The sequence below is a fragment of the Aethalodelphis obliquidens genome, unplaced genomic scaffold (assembly GCF_003676395.1).
Source record: "Aethalodelphis obliquidens isolate GAN/ISIS:26980383/991018 unplaced genomic scaffold, ASM367639v1 scaffold5, whole genome shotgun sequence".
Taxonomy (NCBI): Eukaryota; Metazoa; Chordata; class Mammalia; order Artiodactyla; family Delphinidae; genus Aethalodelphis; species Aethalodelphis obliquidens.
This window is the reverse complement of record NW_020837949.1, coordinates 50,470,903-50,492,940: the sequence shown is the minus strand read 5'-3', so window position 1 is coordinate 50,492,940 and position 22,038 is coordinate 50,470,903. Positions and strand designations below refer to the sequence as shown.

At 42.2% G+C, this 22,038-nt stretch overlaps 1 protein-coding gene across 5 annotated transcripts in view; it reads right to left on the bottom strand.

Moving 5' to 3' along the window:
• The window catches only part of OSBPL3 (oxysterol binding protein like 3), a 206,580-nt gene that overhangs the window by 103,480 nt on the left and 81,062 nt on the right, over positions 1-22,038 (bottom strand). For 4 of the 5 annotated variants that reach the window (XM_027102367.1, XM_027102370.1, XM_027102368.1 and 1 more), the window contains exon 2: positions 21,357-21,407. The exons of the other annotated variant lie outside the window; for it this stretch is intronic. The gene's annotated coding sequence lies outside the window, so the exon portion shown is untranslated. The remainder of the gene's footprint in view (positions 1-21,356; positions 21,408-22,038) is intronic. 5 annotated transcript variants of the gene reach the window in all.

The following is a 22,038-nucleotide window of genomic DNA, read 5'->3' as shown; positions in this document are numbered from 1 at the left end:
GATAAAAGTCCTGCCTTAAAGGGAGAAGACACTCAACGGATCTTACTTCCATTTCCTCCTCTCCCAGCTTCCTGAAAGTGGCGTACACACCAAAGATAAGATCCTCTACTCCTCTTGCAACCAAAAACAAATAAGCACTCTACAGAATTTTGAAACATTTTTGTCTTTCAATATATTAACATTTTCCAAAATCCATAACACAAGTGTGAACAGATTTTTTAACTGTCAAAGCAGCATGCTTACTTTGGGACAAGACATAAATGCAGAAAGATTAAAACCGTGTAATTCACTGCCATTGGCTGCCCAAAAATGCAACTTAATATTAACTTGTAGGTTTGAAACAGCAGCATATAACATAACTATTTATTGATCTGTTAGGCCTGGGGGTCTGCACTCATACGCTCAGTCATGTTTTGCTTGAGAAACAGGTTTTGCTTCCAGCCTTGGAAACAACTCACATGAAGACCAGAGAGCATACAGTTCCCGTTAGTTTAAAATTTCCCAGTAAGATATGTCAACTAAAGAAGGTCCCTTGCCACCCAGTTCAAGGATTAGCCACTGCAGTCATTGACCTTCAACACACGCTGAAAGGATTTTGGAACAGAATTAGGAATGAGTCACTCTGTGCTCTGGGAAAACTGGCAGAACAGGCCTTCAGATAGTTAGATATTTTATGCACTCAGTTTCTTGCATCTTCCCATAATTAGAAAAGTACTAAAACCATTAACTAAGACATATGTTCCTCGTGACTGGCAGTAACTTTCTACCAAGATGTGTGCTTGATTGCATGTACCCCTTCTCCAAAATCACATACCTACTGACCTGTCCCCCTAGCTCTTCAAAGCAGTTCCTCAGAGCTATCTGAGAGGCTGTCTCCCAGGCTACCGTCCTCAGTAAGCCCCCAAATAAAACTGAAACTCATAGCTTTCACGTTGTACGTTTTTAATTCAGTCAACAAATATATAGGTAAATTAAGTACTGAGGGGCTTCCCCAGTGGCGCAGTGGTTAAGAATCCACCTGCCATTGCAGGGGGCAAGGGTTCGAGCCCTGGTCCAGGAAGATCCCACGTGCCGCGGAGCAACTAAGCCTGTGCACCACAACTACTGAGCCTGCGCTCTAGAGCCCGTGAGCCACAACTACTGAAGGCTGCGTGCCTAGAGCCCATGCTCTGCAACAAGAGAAGCCACGGCGATGAGAAGCCCACGCACCACAATGAAGAGCAGCCCCCGCTAGTCGCAACTAGAGAAAGCCCACGCGCAGCAACCAAGACGCAACGCAGCCAAAAATAAAATAAATTTATTTTTAAAAAAATTATGTACTGAATTAACACGAAAATATGTATAATGGAATAACCATTTCTGGTCTTCTTTGGTGAAGGAAAATTATTCAAATCCTTGATATACATCTTTTTGGAAATGATGCCCTCTGAAACACCTTGATTTCCAAAATGTTACATGATCAAAAGTAGGGCTTTGGTTATTTGGCTATTAGCTTCAAAATGATCAGAGGTTTCTGGAAGCTAGTTCTAACCCTGATGCCCTTGGACAGCTGGTCCTGGCCCTCTGTGTGAAATGCTGGCCAATCTGCATTAACAATCTGGACGGCTGGCCTGATCCTGGGGCTCTGACATCTGACTGTTCCTGGGGGATGAGTATTGAGGCTCAGAGGTAAACGATTCGCCACCCCCTCTCCCCTATGGGCAAACATAAACTATTTGCTGTTGTATTCTCTCCCCTCTGGGAAGACGGGGGTCAAGAGGCCTAAAGATTCAAATGCTTACTCTGTCACACTGAAACAGAATATCCATTTCTACCCCCTCATGATCCATGCAAAGGGTGTTATATGCCCTTTGCAATCCATTTCTTCAGAGAGGAACAAGTTATTGCTCAGAGTTCAATCCAGCAACAGAAATGTATGGAAACACAGACTTGAAGTGTGGCAGCTTCCGTAAGACAAACAACTTGACAGTGACACCAGATTATAAGTTTTGCTCAAACCATTTATTTACCACCACTGAGTGAACAGAATGAAAAGCCCAAAAATACTAGTCAGTCATTGCACAGAATCATAGAACCTCAGAGTGAATTCTAGCCCAACTTCTCATCCAAAGCAAGAATCCCTTCGGTAAATTGCTAGGTCATCCCTGCTTGACCATTTCCTATGTCAGAAACAGGGCAACCCATGTCATTTTTTGTTAAAGGTGGTTGTTTTTTGGTTTTTGGTTTTTTTTTTGCAGTACACGGGCCTCTCACTGTTGTGGCCTCTCCCGTTGGAGAGCACAGGCTCTGGACGCACAGGCTCAGCAGCCATGGCTCACGGGCCTAGCCGCTCCACGGCATGTGGGATCTTCCCGGACCGGGACACGAACCCGTGTCCCCTGCATCGGCAGGCAGACTCCCAACCACTGCGCCACCACGGAAGCCCCTAAAGGTGGTTTTTCACTTAGAGTTGAACTTTGTCTCACTAGGACACATGGGTCCTAGATCTGCCCTCCGTCACTACAGAGAACAAGATGAACCACTTCTTCCACCATAACCTACATCGGAACTACCATCACTGCCACCTCCCACCCAGCAAATCTTTTCTTCTCCAGACCAAACAGTTACATTTTTCATCAGCCATTTCTTATTTGATCCTCATAATCACAGACATCCAACTCTGATTACACTTCAATTTGTCTATACTTCCCTGAAAACAGTGCCCAGATCTAAAGACAAGCTCTATGTGTGGTCTGGGGATAGCAGGAAAGAAGGAAGCAATCCCCTTCCTTGCCTTACACACACTGCAGCTGTTATTATTGCCTCAGTTTGTCCTAGCTTTGGGGACACACACACCTCTTCCTAGCACTCACTGCCCTTACATCTAGGACTCTGATGTACATCTAGGACTCTGATGTGGTAGGAATTGTGGAGAAGCTGAGTTTCCTTCTTTCTGAGCAGGACTCCTTTACTTCCTTTAGCTGAAATTCAGGACTTGATGGTCCTCTATTATTATTGAATTACCTCATATTAGTTTTGACCCATGATTCCAGCCTGTCAAGGTATTTCTGGGGAGTGACTATCATTCTATGTGTTTGGCTGACTTTTCCTTTGTTTGCGGCATTCAGAGACTGCATAGGCATGTGAATTCTGTCCTCACCCAAGTAAATCATACAGGGAGATTTACTAAGAAGAGTGTCAAGGGCACTGAAGTTTTCTCCATAGCTCGATGATAATTTGTTCATTACTTAGCATTTCTGGGACCAAATCTGCCAACCCACTGCAAATCCCCATAACCATACAGTCATGTCTAATTTCTCCAAGTGTCCAGATCCACCTTCTTCGAAGTCTCATGGATCCTTGTTGAAAAGGCAGATTTCGGAAGCTCCAAAACCTTCTTTTATTATCCTAGGCCTGTGGTTTTCAAAAAGTGGTCCTCAGACCAGCAGCATCAACATTACCTGGGAGCTTGTTAGAAATGCAAATTCTCAGACCCCACCACAGACTTGCGGAGTCCAAAACTGAGAGTGGGGCCCAGTAATCCATTTTTAACAAGTTCTTCAGGTGACCTGATGCACAGGTTTAAGGACCACTGCCATAGGTGAATACTTTATCTGGGCATAGAACCTTGAGGCATCTGGTATACCTTCCATCAGGGAATTGGAGTAGACCCTGAGCTCTTTCCTAAGGAAGACGCTGTCCCACTTCTTAGCTTCTCCTTTAAGCCACGGATGGCAAATGCCAGATACATGGGCTTCCAGTCCCCTCTCCCATGCTTAATTATCACAGCAAGTTTTCTCTAACAGCTTTCCAGAAAACTAGAAGACAGTTGGCTGGACAGATCCTACCCTGCCAAGGTCCACACAGGTGTGGTGGGGCAGGTGGACGTCCAGGCGTCCCCTCCTCCTGATCAGGAGCCTGGATTTCACAAGACATTCACAAGAGTCACCACCTACGGATCTATCCTTGATTCTCAACACAAAGCATCAACCCTCCAGGCTCTTACCAAACATTTTAACCTTGAACATTGTACTGTCCGGACTTTATAGAGCAAGGGATCTCAACTCTGACTGAACATGAGAATTATGTGGGGAACTTTCTAAAATGCTGATGACCAAGCCTAGATCTATCACGTTGGAACCTGAGGTGGGGTCAGGATTTGAAAATCCTAAAACCTCCACAGGTGATTCTGATGTGGAAATAGGGTTGAGAGCCACCAGCAAATGATCTAGAAATATATGTACACCTAGCCCAAGTCAGATCATCAGATGGACGAGCTGGTGGAACTGCACTGTTCTGATCTAGGAAGAACCGCTTTCCCCACACTGTCCTCTGGACTTAATGCCCTTGACCTACAATGAAAGAGATTTCATGTGTGTGTGTGTGTGTGTGTGTGTGTGCGCGTGTGCATGTGCGTGTGTGTGCGTGTGTGTGTGTGTGTGTATAAATAACTAACCCACCAACCCACCTGAGGATATTGGGAAATTCTGTAGAGTAGTGTGATAATTAAGACTATAAGCTCTGGATTCAAACGGCCTGGGTTCAAAGCCAGCCTTACTATGTGGCTTTAGGCAAGTTTTCAGCTTCTCTAATCCTCAGTGTTTCATCTGACAGATGGCAATAATTAAAGGATTGCCCCAAAGGGGTTGTTGAGGTGATTCAATAAGCTAATCATATAAAAGCATAGAAAAGGTGACCGGGTAGTCATCTCTAGATGAGTTCGTACAGAATGTTGTGGTCACTGTCCTGCCAACATCACAGTGGCTGCTTTTCCCTTTTAATCAGAAAAATTAAAAGGATATATACAAATATCCATATTCCTACCACCCCAAATTAATAGGTCTCCATCCGTATTTATATAAATATATCTATCATTTTTCTGACTTTTAAAAAATTTTGCATAATAAATAGTATCATACCATACATTTCTTTCTGCAACTGGCTTATTTTCACCCAAAATTATTACACACACATACACACATATACACTAGTTCATTCCTACCACATAGTTCCATGGTATGTCTCTGCCTTGTTTAACGTATTCTTCCTTTAGGTTGTTTCTGATTTCTTTGTGCTTAAAAACAGTGCTGCAGGATCTGCTTCTTGTGACGCTGTGGCCTGATTTTTTAAAATAAGTGGAACTGCCGTATCATGAGGTAGAACTAGTTTTAGTTTCACCAGGTATTCCAAATTGCTCCTCCAAATGGCCAAACCAATCAATTCATACAAGACAAAGGTTGCTTTACAGGACCTTTATAAGCAAATATTCAGGTCTCGGTATCAGAGTGCCTCTCCTAAGGGACTGGCTTGTTCTTGGCTTTTAGACACTGAGAATTTGTATATGAGAACATATCCCGTTTTGTCTGGGGCACCAGGATGGATGAGTCAGATTCATGGCGGCACTGCTGGTAAACCTCAGTGGCAGAAGATGAGCCCTTCCGTGTGCCTGGCTTACCTTTATTGTCCCTGCGCTTCAATTCTCTCAACTACCCACTATTTCCCGTGTAGTGTGTGTATTCTTAGAAGCCACTTCAAAGGCTTGGTGAAATAAGACAATGTTTAAATAAATTATCTTTTTTTTAAGCTAGAAAGTTGTACAAGCTGCTGCTGGGTTGTTGGCAAGATGTTCTGACAGCGGGTAGTTTTCTACTTAGCTTCCTACTGTAGGCTGCCTTCCATTGTATCTACCTGGGTGAGCCCTAGCCTCCAACTGCCTCAAACATCCTTAGAACAAGCGAGAGGGAGGGAGGGACAGACACAAATACTAACCCCAGCACACAGAATCAGAAAGCAGCATGTCAGTGAAGAAAGGAGACGGAAGATTGGGAGAGACCCCCCAAGGAGCTTACTAGTAGCCTTTCAGAAGTTTACAGATGGACATTCAGAGCTGGCAGGATTTCTAGGAGGCAGCACTTGCAGGCAGATGTGGAGAAGGAGGTACAGGTGATTTCCAAATGATTATTATGAAAATTCCATGTTCCACACCTAAACAAATCCTACTCTTCACCAGAAGAGAAGCCATTGACTTAGACCTTAATTTTCCACCTTGTTCACAAGGATATCACGAGACAGATTCCTTATCAAATACTTCAAACAGACTTTCCAGAAGTCTGACATCCTTAAAAAATGGGAAGAGCTTGCGATGCATAAACACTCTCGTCTTGCAATACCGGCTGGCTGCCTTGATGCCCAGGGCTTGGCTCCAAAGCTGAGCCCCTACTCTTGGTCACATGGGCTCCGCTTTGAGCACTTACACCCACACCCCATAGCACAGATGTCCCTCGAGACAGTGGCTTTTGCTGCTGGCTCGACTTCATCAGGCTGTGTCCTCCTCACCAGCTACCATATTCTCACTAAACATTCTGTATCCCATTGGTGGTTCCCAATGTTGAAGATCTCACCTATTCTTCCCTCCCGCCAGCCCTCCTGAGACAAGTTCCCAAGCTGGGGATGATTCTCCCCCCAATCCTCAGGTGTCAACTAGTAGAAATAAGATCTACTGTGTCTGTGGTATTTCTATGACCGAGTAACCTAAACACAAGGGGAAACTAGAGAAATTCAGCATGTTTTGTCTTAAGTGAACCCAGACTGGCTCCTTTTCTAATGTGAACTGTTCACCTCTTTAGTAACAGTACATTCAAGAATTCTGCAGTGGATGGACAGAACTCACCTGTATGGAGTGTGATTTTTTTACCCCTGGATGCTTGTCAGAGTGTCCTAAGGGGTGGCATAAAGTCCTTCTACCACTGTTATCATGAACTTTGGGGGTGGGATCCGGCAGCAGTATTTTTAAGGGCTCCCCAATAGATTTCAATGTGCACCCAGGGTTGAGAATCGCCGGTCTAGAGTTTTCTGAAATTTCCTTTCTCTAATAATCTTGACAGCACCTGCCTGTCCTTAGGCTTGGGATCTCTTTCATCCGGCACAGTTTACTCTCAGAGGTCCTGTGCAGACTGAAGTAATTCAGTCCCCTGGTGTGTTCTGGGCTGAACTGGCACCCAGAACCTGTTTAGCAGAGACAGATACGTGGTTCCCACCCCTTCACCTGTCTAAGGTTCCAATTCCCTCTCCTCTGCGTGTATTCAGTTCTTTTCAGTTAGTACTTCTCCTTTAGGGGGAAAAAAAAAAAAAGATGGGAAACACGTAGAACTGGAACAATTCTTTTGACTCCTGATGTTTTGAGCAGAGAAAATGTCCACACCCAGAAGATTATCTTTTACTTATTCATGTAGTTCTGGATACACATTTGCAAAGCTGTTTTATAGGTTTTAACCACCTTCTGCAAGTCTCAGCTCATTCCTGACGTTAGTTCTGCAGACTTTCTTCTATCATGTTTGTGTAACACTTAATACTCTTAACTGAAGTTCTTCCTAACTTTAAAGTGTGGCTTACCGGCTCCTCTTTCTCCCTCCCAGTTAATACATAGGCGTTCACCGGTGTTTTTCCCTCCATCCACTTCTCTCTATGAGCCTTAGCTCTTGATCATCTTACCCACGCCCATACCTCCTAGTACGATAGCTTTCTACTCACTCTGCTGTCCTCACCCTCCTCCAGTCCACAGCCTGGTGGATGGCCCCTAGGTTTATCACTAGAACAGGAAGCCTACTGCTTACTTCAAGAGCAAACCTATCGCTCCCTCATGCTGATAACCTGTGCTGACTGCCCTGACTCTGATTAAGACAACCACTCCTCTCCAGGTCCACCCCAACTTTCTCTCCCAGATCCCCCAATACAGCAGATCCTAACTCTGCCCTGACACTCATCTCCTCACCCCAAAACTTGTTTTCTGTTCTTCCACACCCACAACCAGCAATCCATTTTAGGTGCCCATTAGGGGGTCTCCACTTTTTCTTTCCCATCACTTCAATCTACTCTACATTTCCTGGCCCAGTTCATCTTTCCAAAAAGATGTCTCTCCTCTACTCCAAATTCCCACTGGTCACTGAACTTCGTTAAAAATCCTAAGCCCTTCACAACGCAGTTAAATTTAAATGGCTTCGGACTCTGGTTCTATCTACCACTTACTGTGTGTTACTAAACTTCTGAGTTGTTTCCTCATCTGAAAAGAGGGTCAATTGACAGTACTCAGTTTTTGTGAAGACTGACTGAAATAATACAGGTCACACACTCAGCACAGTACTTGGCAGACATCAGTCAATTATATTGCAGCTGTTATTACTCAAACCTCAACTCTAAAAACTCACATATACACACCTTACATTGTACACTCTCCTGCAGTCAACGTCACTCTGCCTTGGTCCTCGCTAGTTCTTCTCTGCAAAGCACCCTCTAACACAATGCCTCTCCTCCATCTGTGGAAATTCCCTCCACCCTCCAAAGAGCATTGCAAGCATCACGTGCTCCATGAAACCCTTTCTGAAACCACCCTGACCCCTGGTTTTGTTTCTCTTCTGAACCCCTGCTTTACTTTTGTGCCTCAAAGTATGTCATAAGTTGCCCACATTTTGAGGTTACTCTTTGTAACCTTACCACTAGACGTTAGGTCTACATCACGCTCAGTGACTGCATTTTACTCATCTTTACCTTCTTGTGGGAAAGCAACGTAAAGATTAGTAGTAATGATTGTTAAGCCAGACTGAATATCCTTCATTAACCTGAGTTAACAGGGAAAAAGTCCTCTGTGTAAGCACACTGATCTATTTCCAAGGAGCCATCCTCCTTCCCTCTTCACTGGAATTATTTGGGATTACACGTGTATTTCAGAACATTTTAAGTATCCCTTCCTTTTGAAGTCTCCTTACCATTTTCTTTGGCCACAAGAGAGATCATTTCTTTCTTTTCTCTGAACTATTTGAAATGTTTCTAGTGTCCATAGCTATGCCCAAAGCGTGCTTCTTTAGGGATGTCATCACTTTTTATCACCGAGCAATGCTTTTTGTTGGGTCAGAAAGAAATCCAGAGATATCCTCCCTTGCATTATTTTCTCAGTCTTCTTAAAAATGAAATGATCAGCAAAACAAATCAAGAGTTGATAAGAAATCAGCAGAATAAACTGCCAGTGGGTTTATCAGCACATTTGGCATCCCTTCCAGAGTTACAGTCTCTGGGGAGAAAGCATCATCTGTAACCAGTCTGGCAATCCATAATATTGACCCTACTACAACATACTTTCTGTGGTTTCTCTCTCCCCAACCCCCTTACCTAGAAATTTACCTTTAGGCCTGGATTTCCAAAGGCCTCCTTCTTTAAAGCAAAATATTCCCTTCAGGGCTTCCCTGGTGGCGCAGTGGTTGAGACTCTGCCTGCCAATGCAGGGGACACGGGTTCAAGTCCTGGTCTGGGAGGATCCCACATGTCACGGAGCAACTAGGCCCGTGAGCCACAACTAACTGAGCCTGCGCGTCTGGAGCCTGTGCTCCACAACAAGAGAGGCTGCAATAGTGAGAGGCCCACGCACGGCGATGAAGAGTGGTCCCCGCTTGCCACAACTTGAGAAAGCCCTCGCACAGAAACGAAGACCCAACACAGCAAAAATAAATTAATTAATAAACTCCTACCCCCAACATCTTAAAAAAAAAAAAATTCCCTACTAGAATCATATTTTCATCATGAGAACCATCCTAACTTTCTTGGTGAGACAAATTGGATGATCAAATCTATGCCCCACTTTTAATGTTTACTTTGCTTAGTCCTCATAAGCTGCACGTTGGCAAACAGCTACAGGTATTACTATAAACTCCCTGCTTCCCAGGTGTTTTTAAATGAATTACTGAAGTTCTCCTCCTCGGCTACTGAAGTTCTCCTCTTCTCTTTGCTATGCGTATTGTTCTCTATCCAATCAAGTTTCAATGGTTTTTCCTTCCCATCAAATTTCAGTTGAACTCTCTTGATCAGGTTAGCAGATCTCTTGCCAAACACACTTGTCCTCAGAGACGCCAAGAGTCTTCCCCGCACACCAAACCCTGTTTGTCAACACTATCTGTGCGACAGTTATTTGTACACTTTCTGCATCCTCTTCCAGCTCGTGGTCTACCTTCCCCAGAAAGGTAGGAATACCGCACATCCCCCTGGAGGTCTTCAGTTTCCTACCATGACATCATAGCACCAGAGATACATATGTGGTTTCTTTCAGTGTATTTTTACGCAAACCAATGAACAGGGTGATGGTTTGTAGATCTGATATTTTGGCAGCTCATCATGTATGCTTTGGCTTGTTCTTCACCACTATCCATTTTCCTTCCTTTAATCACAGAACTCTCAAGTTTAGTTGGGCACGAGCTCATCTAATTAGAGGCTATATTTCCAGCCTTCGTTGCAACTTGGTGGGGACCAATGAGATGTGAGTAGAAGTTGTGCTAAAATGATGTGCACATCCCCTGTCCTTTCCCCATTCCTGAGGACTGAGAGATAGCAACAAGTAGACCCAGAAATGAAAGCCACTGGTTGAAGATGTCAGTGTCACTGTACAAGCCAAGGAATAACCATATCTGGACAGTTACATGAGAGAGAAATAAACTTCAATCTTGTTACAGCCACTTAATGTGGGGGTCTCTCAGTTACAGAGATTTAGTGCAAATAATGCAGGCCCTAAGAAGGTAGCAGGTCTTACAATCAGGAATCTTGGGTCACCTCTGTACCCTTCAACAGGAAGTTGCCAACCATCTCTTCAATGGTCAGCTTGCTGGGCCCAGAAACAGGAACCCTTGAACCACTGGCAGTAAGAATTCTCACTGTTTGAAAAAGCAAAGAAAGCTACTGTTTCCAAGTTCCAGGAGTGTATTAGCTCCTATAACAACCCCCTATTCTTCAGTAGACCTTACAGTAGAGATCCACCCTCAAATCATTTCACCTTCTCCAGCAGGACGGGCCCCCTGTATGTTGCATGTGCCACCCACGTGGTCCTGAGAGCCACTCTAGAGCAGGAGCGCTGAATGTTCTGGGTGGAGAGGGATGAGTCCACAGGGCATATGCCCATCCCTCCATTCTTGAATATGGTAAAATCAGAAACAGGCTGAGTTTGCTTCTCCTTCTGCAGTTTAGCCACCCTGACTTGTCTCTAGAGGAAGAACCACTGATGGGCAAAGGTGGGCTAATAAAGGAAGCTATAGTGAAAGACAAGAGGATGAAAGAGAATAACTACGCTGATGACAATTCAACTCAATTCATATCGATTAAGTCCCTATTAAGTGTCCATAGCTGTGCTAACCCTAAATGATAGAAACAAGTGACAACTAAGCAGTAGTTTAATCCAAGGAGTAAACTGCTCTGATCAAGGAGATAAGATGTGTGTAGATGAAATGAGTCAGAACACGGTTCAGGGTGGGCTATCTAGTAGGTTTGGGGGATAGTCACAGGGAAGAGTTCAGGGGGGCTGAAGCTGTGAGCTTTGAAAGAAGTGGCCTGAGGGGAGCCTTAAAGATGTGGACAGGACTTGACTAGGTAGAGAGGAATGTGGAGGGCGGGGAGGGCACCTCACACAATATTTCCCAAGCCTGGCTGTATGACAGGATCACCCTGGGGAGCGTCTACAAATACCAAGGTGTGGCCTCACTCCATACCAAGTCATCCAGATGCTCTGGGATGAGGCCCGGGCAAGCTCCCCAGGTGACTGTGATGAGACACGAGGGCTGAGAACCACTTCCTAATCTTGTATCCAGAAATGATAGATTTACTCCACAAAACTTCCCTCTTTCATTTTAGCATTTAATTTCATTTTAGTATCTAATGCCAGACCTATGTCTACTGCATCTAATTTGTACCAAATTAAAATGCAGAGCAGGATGTGACTTAGTTTAAAGGGTAAGAAGAGACAGCGCCACCCAAAAACTTAAAATAACATCTTGTGGTTTGAATTTTATCAGTGGGTGTTGCGATCCTCCCTTAACTGACAACTGCTGGCGGAAGCAGGGTAGATTTTAACAATTGGCAACCACAGAAGGCATTTCATTATTGATCTAAAGAGACTAGCCATTGAGTCACTGTAAAATGTGAATGTGATTTCTTAAAACTTCTCTATCTCCCATAAAAATCTACTAAAGTCTTTTCAGCAATGGAAACATTAAGCTAACAATGAATAATGCTCCATCAGCGGTACCTGAAAGCTCTCAAATAACAAGAAACGAAATACCTAGTGGTTGTGGTTAAGGTATCAGATATACACACTTCAGGTTGTTTGTCTCCTTAACTAAAAATAACCCTAGGACTGAACCCTAGCTAAGCTTCAAACAAATTCTGTAAAAGAATTCCCCGATATATATTCGGGGAATATTGCCAGGGCAATAGTAAACAATCCCTTGTAAGAGGCCCAAAAGAAAGCAACAAGTCGGTAACTTAGCAAATGTAGGTGGGAAGGATAAAGGACACAGGGAGCTTTCCTCTCCTAGGGGATGGACTACTGCAAGAAAATGAGCATGAGACACTTTAAACCAGTACAAACTGAAAAATAGTTATAAGGAGAAACAGAATGAAAAGGCAGAGAAAACAGGTTTAAAAAAAAAAATGAAGTGGTTATTGGTAGACTAAAGCTAAAAAGGCAAGAAAAAGGTAAGAGCAGCTCTGCCGCTAGTGCTAACCATTCATGGCTGTTTTTTCCCTCCAGTAGAGCACGTAGGTTAGAAGCAATTTGAAGATTGTGTCTAACTCTTGCTTTGTTTTTCAATTTCCTACAACTAGCATGGAGCCTGGCATGTGGCAGGTTATTTATCAAATTGATGCTCAACATCCAAAAAACAGAACAACCCAATTCAAAAATGGGCAGAAGACCTGAACAGACATTTTTCTAAAGAAGTCATGCAGATGGCCAACAGGCACATGAAAAGATGCTCAACCTCATTAATCATCAGAGAAATGCAAATCGAAACTACAATGAGGCATCACCTCACACCTGTCAGAATGGCTATCACCAAAAAGGACACAAATAACAAATGTTGGTAAGGATGTGGAGAAAAGGGAACCTTCATGCACTGTTGGTGGGAATGTAAATTGGTGCAGCCACTGTGGAAAGCAGTATGGAGGTTTCTCAAAAAACTCACTACAGAACTACCATATGACCTAGCAATTCCACTCCTGGGTATATATCTGAAAAAAACAAAAACACTAATTTGAAAAGATACATGCACCCCAATGTTCATAGCAGCGTTATTTACAATTACCAAGATATGGAAGCAACCTCAGTGTCTATCAACAGATGAATCAATAAAGAAGAGGTTTTATATATATATATATATATATATATATATATATACACACACACACACACACACACACACACACACACACACACACACACATACACACACAATGGAATACTACTCAGCCGTAAAAAAAAAAAGAATGAAATTTTGCCATTTGCAACTACATAGATGGACTTAGAGGGTATTATGCTAAAGGAAACAAGTCAGACAGAGAAAGATAAATACCGTATGATATCACTTATATGTAGAATCTAAAAAATAAAACCAGTGAATATAACAAAAAAGAAACAGACTCACAGATATAGAGAACGAGTGGTTACCAGTGGGGAGAGGGAAAGAAGGAGGGGAAAGATAGAGGTAAGGTATTAGGAGGTATAAACTACTATATATAAAATAAATAAGCTGCAAGGATATACTGTATAACACAGAGAATATAGCCAATATTTTATAACTATAAATGGAGTATAATGTTTAAAAATTGTGAATCACTATGTTGTATACCTTAAGCTTATATAATATTCTACATCAACTATACCTCAATAAATAAATAAATATAAAAACAAAACCAAATTGATGGACTGTGTCCCCTTCCCCTTCCACTAGCTTCTAGAAGATTTTATCTCAGAAATAGGAAAATAAATACTCTAAAGTATCCATTTATGAAACTGAAAAAAATTTGTAGAAAGATGGATCCTAATTGTTTAGGAGTTTGTATCTAATGAGAATGTAACAAAAAAGTAATAGGTAACAGAAATTACAAATAAGAAAATCTAAGTCAAAAGTGAGATGTAAATTATCAGAACTCTAGCTGGATTCCAACAGGCTAATATTTGAAATAATTTTCAGCAACCAGGACTCGGCTCTTCACTCAATTCCCCTATTTGTGTATTCATTGTAGATATCAGTTGAATGAGGGGGGTTAGCACATTTGAGGGTGTTTCAACACACCATTCTGTACTTAGACAGCATCTGTCATCAAAGAAGTCCCGGTGCTATGCAAATGGCAACTCCCCCACCTCACACCCAGAGGACGCCAGCAAGGCAATATGGAGAGCAGTGCTTCATCATTTGAGTTGGAGCAGAATGATTGAAGCAGTAGGAGGGAGGGAGAAAAGACAGGAGAGCGCTCATTAAGGCTGTAATGAACCCTGAATGATCATGAAATAAAACTGCAGCATGTGAACTAGAGCTAGCCAACAGAACTTTGGGTGCTATCTGACACTGCAGCCTCTAGCCACATGTGGTTACTGAGCACTTGAAATGTGGCCAGTGCACCTAAGAAACTGAAGTTTAAATCTTAATTTTAAATCGTTTATATTTTCATAGCCACATGTGGCTGGTAGCTACCATATCAGACATCACAGCTTTAGACCACACCATTCTAAACCACTTATTTTCTCCCTCCTTTCCCTAAGCACAAAGTGAGAACACCTCGGGATATTTCTGCCTCCTGAAATCCTCCAGGTGTGTTCTCACTCTTACCAACTCTGGAAAAGTCAATGGCTGGTAGACGGCTGAATCATCATTGGTATGGTGGTCAAACTTAAATGTATTCAGTCATCTGGGAAAGTTTCTTCCCCATTCCTTCCATTGTTTGGAGACAATGAATTAAAGAGTGAAAGAGGCTACTAGTTTTCTACGTGAGGTGAGCAGGGATTTTTAGTAATAAGCCCAACTGAAACTTCCAGGTACTTCAAACTGTGTCAGTACAGAGATTAGCTTCTCCAACAGACAGCTCCAATGGAAAACCACTAGGAATGTTATGAAAAGATATGTGAAGTTCACGTGTCATTTAGGAATGGCTTATAATGGCTGCTCAGTTTAAAGACAAGGGTCTGTGACATGAAGCACAAGATCATATTTCAGAACAAAAAAAAGTATTTTCAATTCAAACAATTATCAGATGCCAATTTTTTTAGTAGATGAACATATTTACCACTTTCTGCTATCTTCAGATGGCAAAAAAACTCCATCTTCAGCCAACCAGGTGCCCTTTCACAGAGAGTGGGGAGGAAGGGGGAGAGCCTTTTAAAAGGGTTCCTGCACAATTTGCAAAGTCCTAGAAACAGCTCCACAAAGCTGCCCAGTAGTTATCTTTTGGCCTGCAGGAAAAAGCTGTTGTTACTTTGGTGAGGAAATGAGAAATCCACTAAGAAAACAGCCAATTTCCCAACATTCAAGTGTCTCCATAATCTGATATTCGATTACCAGCTCAAATGTATTGCCCAATGTAATTCCACCATTTCAGGCAAACAGATACTCTTAAGAGTTCCCCATTCAAAACAGGCATTCTCATAAATCGCTAATAAAATATAGATTGGTATAACCTCTTTAGGAGGCAATTTGGCAATAGAAAAGTTGTCTCTCAAAAATAAAGGCAATAAGCAACAATTCCCAAAGATAAAACAACTCAGGAAATATGGCTTCCAAAAGCCTTTGCCAAAAAACCCTTAATGATGATGAACCCCATCAAATGTTAAATTATCAAGAATGACAAAGCCATGGAAAAAAGACCAATGGTTAACAGTGCATTGATTGGGGTCAAATAAGTGGGGGAATAACCAGGGGAAGTAGAGCTACTAAGTGTTAAAAGTATAAATCCTAGGGCTTCCCTGGTGGCGCAGTGGTTGGGGGTCCGCCTGCTGATGCAGGGGACGTGGGTTCGTGCCCCGGTCCGGGAGGATCCCACATGCCGCGGAGCGGCTGGGCCTGTGAGCCATGGCCGCTGAGCCTGTGCTCCGCAACGGGAGAGGCCGCAACAGTGAGAGGCCCGCGTACCGCAAAAAAAAAAAAAAAAAAGTATAAATCCTAAGGAAATGAAAATAAAACAAACGACAAACATCTGATATCAGGGGAGGGTTGCTGGGCAAAAGAGTCAGATTGTTTACTACATCGTTACAGCTTGCCCAACCCATTCTCACTCCCAGGCCCTCAGAGATTTTCATCTCTCCTCTGAATTTAGAGAACTAATCCTCTTTGGATAAAGAATAACTTTTCAACAGACTAGCCATTTTTTCCTTTTGTTAAATTCAAGTAAGATCAAATAGGATATTTTACTTTTGAACCTCTGTTTAGCTTGAGCTCAGTCTTAGACAATTATTTCTGCCCCTCATTTATTTCTCTCCCTCTATGCATCCCTCCTATTATATGTACAGAGCCAAGCCTGAAATTAATGTTAACATTGGTTAGTTTATGGTTGAGATTTTTGCGTAATATTTTAATTTCTCCTTTGAGCTTTTTGTTTGTTTGTTTTGCTTGATCTTTAAAAGTGAGGAACACATATCATTGAAATAAATGTAAAATAGTAATTACTTTTCTGATTTGTATGGTTCATTTTCCTAAAATGGTCACCTGATCTGTGCTTCTCTTATTTCCCTGACACTCACCAATCTCAGATTCTGACTCAAATACCCTCACCAGTCCTCTTCAGCCTCTGACCCTCCTTTCTCTGGCTGTGCTTCAGTTTTTAGAGGAACACTACGCTTCAACATGAGAGAACTGTCCTTTGTCATACCTCCCCACAGTCGACAGGCAAGGTAATGCGGGCCTCCCAAGAACGTGGAAAGTGTAGATAAGAAAAACAGCAGGTCTGGGGTCTTTTAACTGGAGGTGTGAATGGAAACTACTGACGCTGGGAATCCCAACTGTGCTGTTGTTACACATCAGTGGTGACACACCAACACACACAAACTGGATTTACTGGACGTGAATCCCAACTGTGGGAATCCCAACTGTGCTGTTGTTACACATCAGTGGTGACACACCAACACACACAAACTGGATTTACTGGACGTGAAGGCAGTTATACCACTAAGACCTCTTGCAATACCTAGACAGGTTCTTTCTTTTCTTCTTTCTTTCTTTTCTTTCTTTCCTTTCTTTCTTTCTCTTCTTTTCTTCCTTCCTTCCTTTTCTCTTTCTTTCCTTCTTTCTTTTCTTTCTTTCCTTCTTTCTTCCTTTTTCTTTCTTTCTCTCTTTCCTTCCTTCTTCCCTCCCTCCCTCCCTCCCTTCCTTCTTATCTATCCATACATCCTTCTCTCTCTCTTTCTATTTCTCTCACTCTCCCACACACACACTCTCTCCTTCTCTTTCGCTCTCTGCCCTCCCCCCACCTTAAAAGAAACCCTTCCTCCCCTTAAAGGAAAGTCAAATAAACAAAGTCTATTAGGTGACTTGGAGGAAGAAGGAGGGAGGGTGTTTGGGTTGAGGGAGGGAAGATGGAAGAGCAGTTAGGAGCATAGGGCAGCTGCATCCACATTTGTAATTGGATACAGTCTGCTCTACCACAGAACTCCAAGAATGCATTCCAGGCATGACAAGCTTATCTGACAACTCAGAACAAGGTAGCTGTTCACGTTTTTTGTTTTTTCCATAGCAAAAGTCAGTGGTCTTGTTTGGTATGGGTCCTCCTCCTCCTGCCTCTTCCTGTCCTCTATCTTTTAAAAGGTGTATCAGAGCAAAAGCTGCAGAAATCAAATTTTACCAGTTCAATAGATCACGGTTCATCAGGTACCACACAGACCAAGCTAAACAAGTAACATATTAAAAAAAAGTCAGATCCTGAAAGGTAAGGTATTTTATAAGTTATCGATACATATATGCAATGTTTCAGGAGTTTGATTTTAGCTTCTAATTTAAGCTTTCACTTTTTTGACAAGTGAGACAACAGACACAGTCAGCTTCTATGTAATATACCAGCAGTCATGACCCTTCCTAGAAACAGCAGCTCAAAAAGACTAAGAAATCAAATTTCATGACTGAAAAATAAAGTTGTTATCCTGGGTCATAATTATTCAAAATGTGCTATGCCAAATAACAGTCTCACAGGGCTGTCTGTGGGAGAAAAAGCAGGTCCTCCCAGACCGGTCCCCTTGGGAAATACTGCTCCTATATTCCCTCTTGAAGACACAGCGTAATATGTATTGGCACATTGAAGGTTCTGAGAGGTCCTGCGGTTAAAACAAGCAAACGACGATAAAAGCCAAATGGGTTAACTTTGTTCAACCCGTTCCAAACCTTTCTGACTATGGTATCTATTCTCTGAGGTAATACTTCGACATTCCTTCAGCCTGATGATCCAGTCTACCTTGAAAGCTCAATTATCCTATAAATGCATGAAATGAACTGAACTCTTAACCTTTAAAGGCTGGTTTATCTGTCACACAGATAAGAGCCTAACACACACAGGCACCATTCCTTGGCTGTGAATCAGGCTCACAACAGCCAGTAGTAACATTTGGATACCCTTTGCTTAAAGTTTCATGTCTAGACTTGAGAAGTCTAGAGAATCACGATACACCATGATTGTTGCATAAAAACCATAAGCAATGTTCAGAGACTGGGAACGTGCTTCCCTATTTGACCCAATCTTCCCTAAAAGTCCCTCCCTGGTCTCTCATGATCACTTATCGTCCTCCAAACCCAACTTCCCCACTCCCCTTCCTCCTTGCTTTCTGTACTTTACTACGCAGACTCGATGCTTCCCATTTCAGTCTGAAATTATGCTTAAGAGAAAACATCTGCATAGGAAGTCCAACATCATTTGGAGGAAAGAAGTACCACCCCGGGGAATGAAATTCTCGGTTAACTGGACAAAGTGCTCAAAGAAATCTTGGGGAAAAGATCTCAGAAATTACTCACACAACTGTTGTGCAGGACTACCTTAAACACGTATCTCCTCTCAATGTGCACTATATTTACCCAAGTACACAAGAAATGGGATCAACATTTAGTATTCATTTAACAGATGTTTATTCATCACTTACTATTGGTTAGGCACAATTCTAGGCATTGGAGATAAAGCAGTGAAGAAAGTCGAAAACACTACACTAGAAACAACACCACAGAACAGACTAGCAAATTCAGTAATACCAATCCATATGATGACTTTGGGGAAAACAATTTCTAAATGGAAGAAGGCTGACTTTAAGAATTCAGAACCGGGCTTCCCAGGTGGCACAGTGGTTGAGAGTCTGCCTGCCGATGCAGGGGACACAGGTTCGTGCCCCGGTCCGGGAAGATCCCACACGCTGCGGAGAGGCTGGGCCCGTGAGCCATGGCCGTTGAGCCTGCGCGTCCGGAGCCTGTGCTCCGCAACGGGAGAGGCCACAACAGGGAGAGGCCCACATACCACACACACAAAAAAAGAATTCAGAACCATCTTACAAGGTACAAGGAGAGTTTCTGCATCCATGAGGACGTGGGAAAGGCAACAGATATTTATTTTCTATCTATCATTTCTCAGGCATCATGCTAGATACTTTTATAAATGTTACATTTTTTAATTCTCAGGACTATCCTTTGACTTAGGTCCTAAGCTTTATATTACAGTTAGAAAAATGAGACAGAGCTAGTGGTCAAACTTTTGTAATCTACCTGACTCCAAATCCATACCTTTTATACAAGAATAGTGAGGTTAGACCTGAAACTGAATTCATGGCTACCTCAAAGTTACATTTCTAATGTGACCTCATGATGACAGAGAAAAGATATCTCAAAGTACAGTGAGGTAGAAGAGTAAATATCAACATCACATCAAAAAATTATCTTCATGGGGCTTCCCTGGTGGCGCAGTGGTTGGGAGTCCGCCTGCCGATGCAGGGGACGCGGGTTCGTGCCCCGGTCCGGGAGGATCCCACATGCCGCGGAGCAGCTGGGCCCGTGAGCCATGGCCACTGAGCCTGCGCGTCCGGAGCCTGTGCTCCACAACGGGAGAGGCCACAACAGTGAGAGGCCCGCGTACCGCAAAAAAAAAAAAAAAAATTATCTTCACAAATTTGTTGAACTCACACCTCCCAATTTTAAAACTAACTACAAAGCTACAGGAATCAAGACAGTGTTTACTGGCAGAAAGATAAACATATAGCTAAAAGGAGGGAAGTAAGAATGCAGAAATTAAACTCTCACTCTTATGGTCAATTCATTTTGACAAAGGTACCAAGACGATTCAGTGGGGGAAAGAAGAGTCTTTTCAACAAATGGTGCTGGGAAAAGGAGATATTCACATGCAAAAGGAGGAAGTTGGACCCTACTTCATACTACATACAAAAATTCACCCAAAATTGACCAAAGTCCTAAATGTAAAAGCTAAGACTATAAAACCTTTAAAAGAAAACACAGGGGTAAATTTTCCTGATCTTGGATTAGGTCAGAGTCTCAGATATGACACCTAAAGCAAAAGCAACAAAGAAAAAAAAAATAGTAAGTTGGACTTTATTACAATTAAAAACTTCATGCTTCAAAGGATAAAATTAAGAGAATGAAAAGACAAGCCAAGAACAGGAGAAAATACTTGCAAATCATATAGTTGATATGGGTCTATTATTTAGAGTATAGAAATAATTCTTACAACCCAACAATGAAAAACTAACCCAATTTTTTAAGCGGGCAAAGAGCTTGAATAGACATTTCTCCAAGGAAGACACACAGGTGGTCAATAAGCAGATGAAAAAACATGCTTAACATCATTAACCATGAAAGAAATGCAAACCAAAATTACAAAAAAAAAAAAAAGAGAACCGCCTGGAGGGGTGGGATAGGGAGGGTGGGAGGGAGGGAGACTCAAGAGGGAGGAGATATGGGAACATATGTATATGCATAACTGATTCACTTTGTTATAAAGGAGAAACTAACACACCATTGTAAAGCAGTTATACTCCAATAAAAAAATAAATTTAAAAAAAAAGAGAGAGAAGCAAACAAAAAGGCAGACAATAACAGTGGTTAGCAAGGATGTTGAGAAATTGAAACTTTCATGCTCTTTGGTGGCTATGTATACTTTGAAAAACAGTCTGTCAGTTCCTCAAAATATTAAACGCAGTTACCGTATGAGGCAGCAATACCACTCCTAGGTATATACCCAAGAAACTTGAAGATGTATGTCCACACAAAAACTTGCACAAGAATATTCACAGCAGCAGAATTCATAATAGTTAAAAGGTAGAAAAACCCCCATATCTATCAACCGATAAATGGATAAACAAAAATAAAATATCTATATGGCATGGACTGATTGATTGTGTAGTCCCAGAATTCATATATTGAAGCCTAATCCCCAATGTGATGGTATTTGGAGATGGGGCCACTGGGAGGTAATTAAGTCATGAGGGTGGAGCCCTCATGAATGAGATTAGTGACCTTAGGCTTGCTTCCTGTCTCTGCTCTCAGCCGCGTGAGGATACAACAAAAAGATAGCCACCTACAAACCAGGAAAGGGGTGCTTACCAGACAGCAGATCTGCAGGCACCTGGTCCTTGGACCTCCCAGCCTCTAGAACTGTAAGAAATAAATGTTTGTTGTTTAAGTCACCCAATCTATGGTAATTTCTTATAGCAGCTTGGACTAAGATACCATACAATGAAATATTATTCAGCTACAAAAGGGAATGAAACATTGAGTCAAGCTACAATGTGGGTGAACCTTGAAAACATCATGCTAGGGACTTCCCTGGTGGTCCAGTGGTTAAGACTCCGAGCTTCCAATGCAGGGGGCTCATGTTTGATCCCTGGTTGGGGAACTAAGATCCTACATGCTATGCAGTATGACCAAAAAAAAGAAAAAGAAAATATTATGCTAAGTGAAGGAAGCCAGATAAAAAAGGCCACATATTGTATGACTCCATTTACATGAAATGCCCAGAATAAGCAAATCTATAAAGACAGGAAGTAGATAAGTGTTTGCCTGGGCTTGGGATTTGTTTTGAGGATGATGGAAATGTTCTGGAACTAATTCCAGTTGCACAATTTTGTGAATGTACTAAAAAATATATCACTGACTTATATACTCTGGATTCTACATATAAGTGATATCATATGATATTTGTCTTTCTCTGTCTGGCTTACTTCACTTAGTATGATAAACTTATATACTCTAAAAGGGTGAATTTTGTGGTATGTGAATAATATAT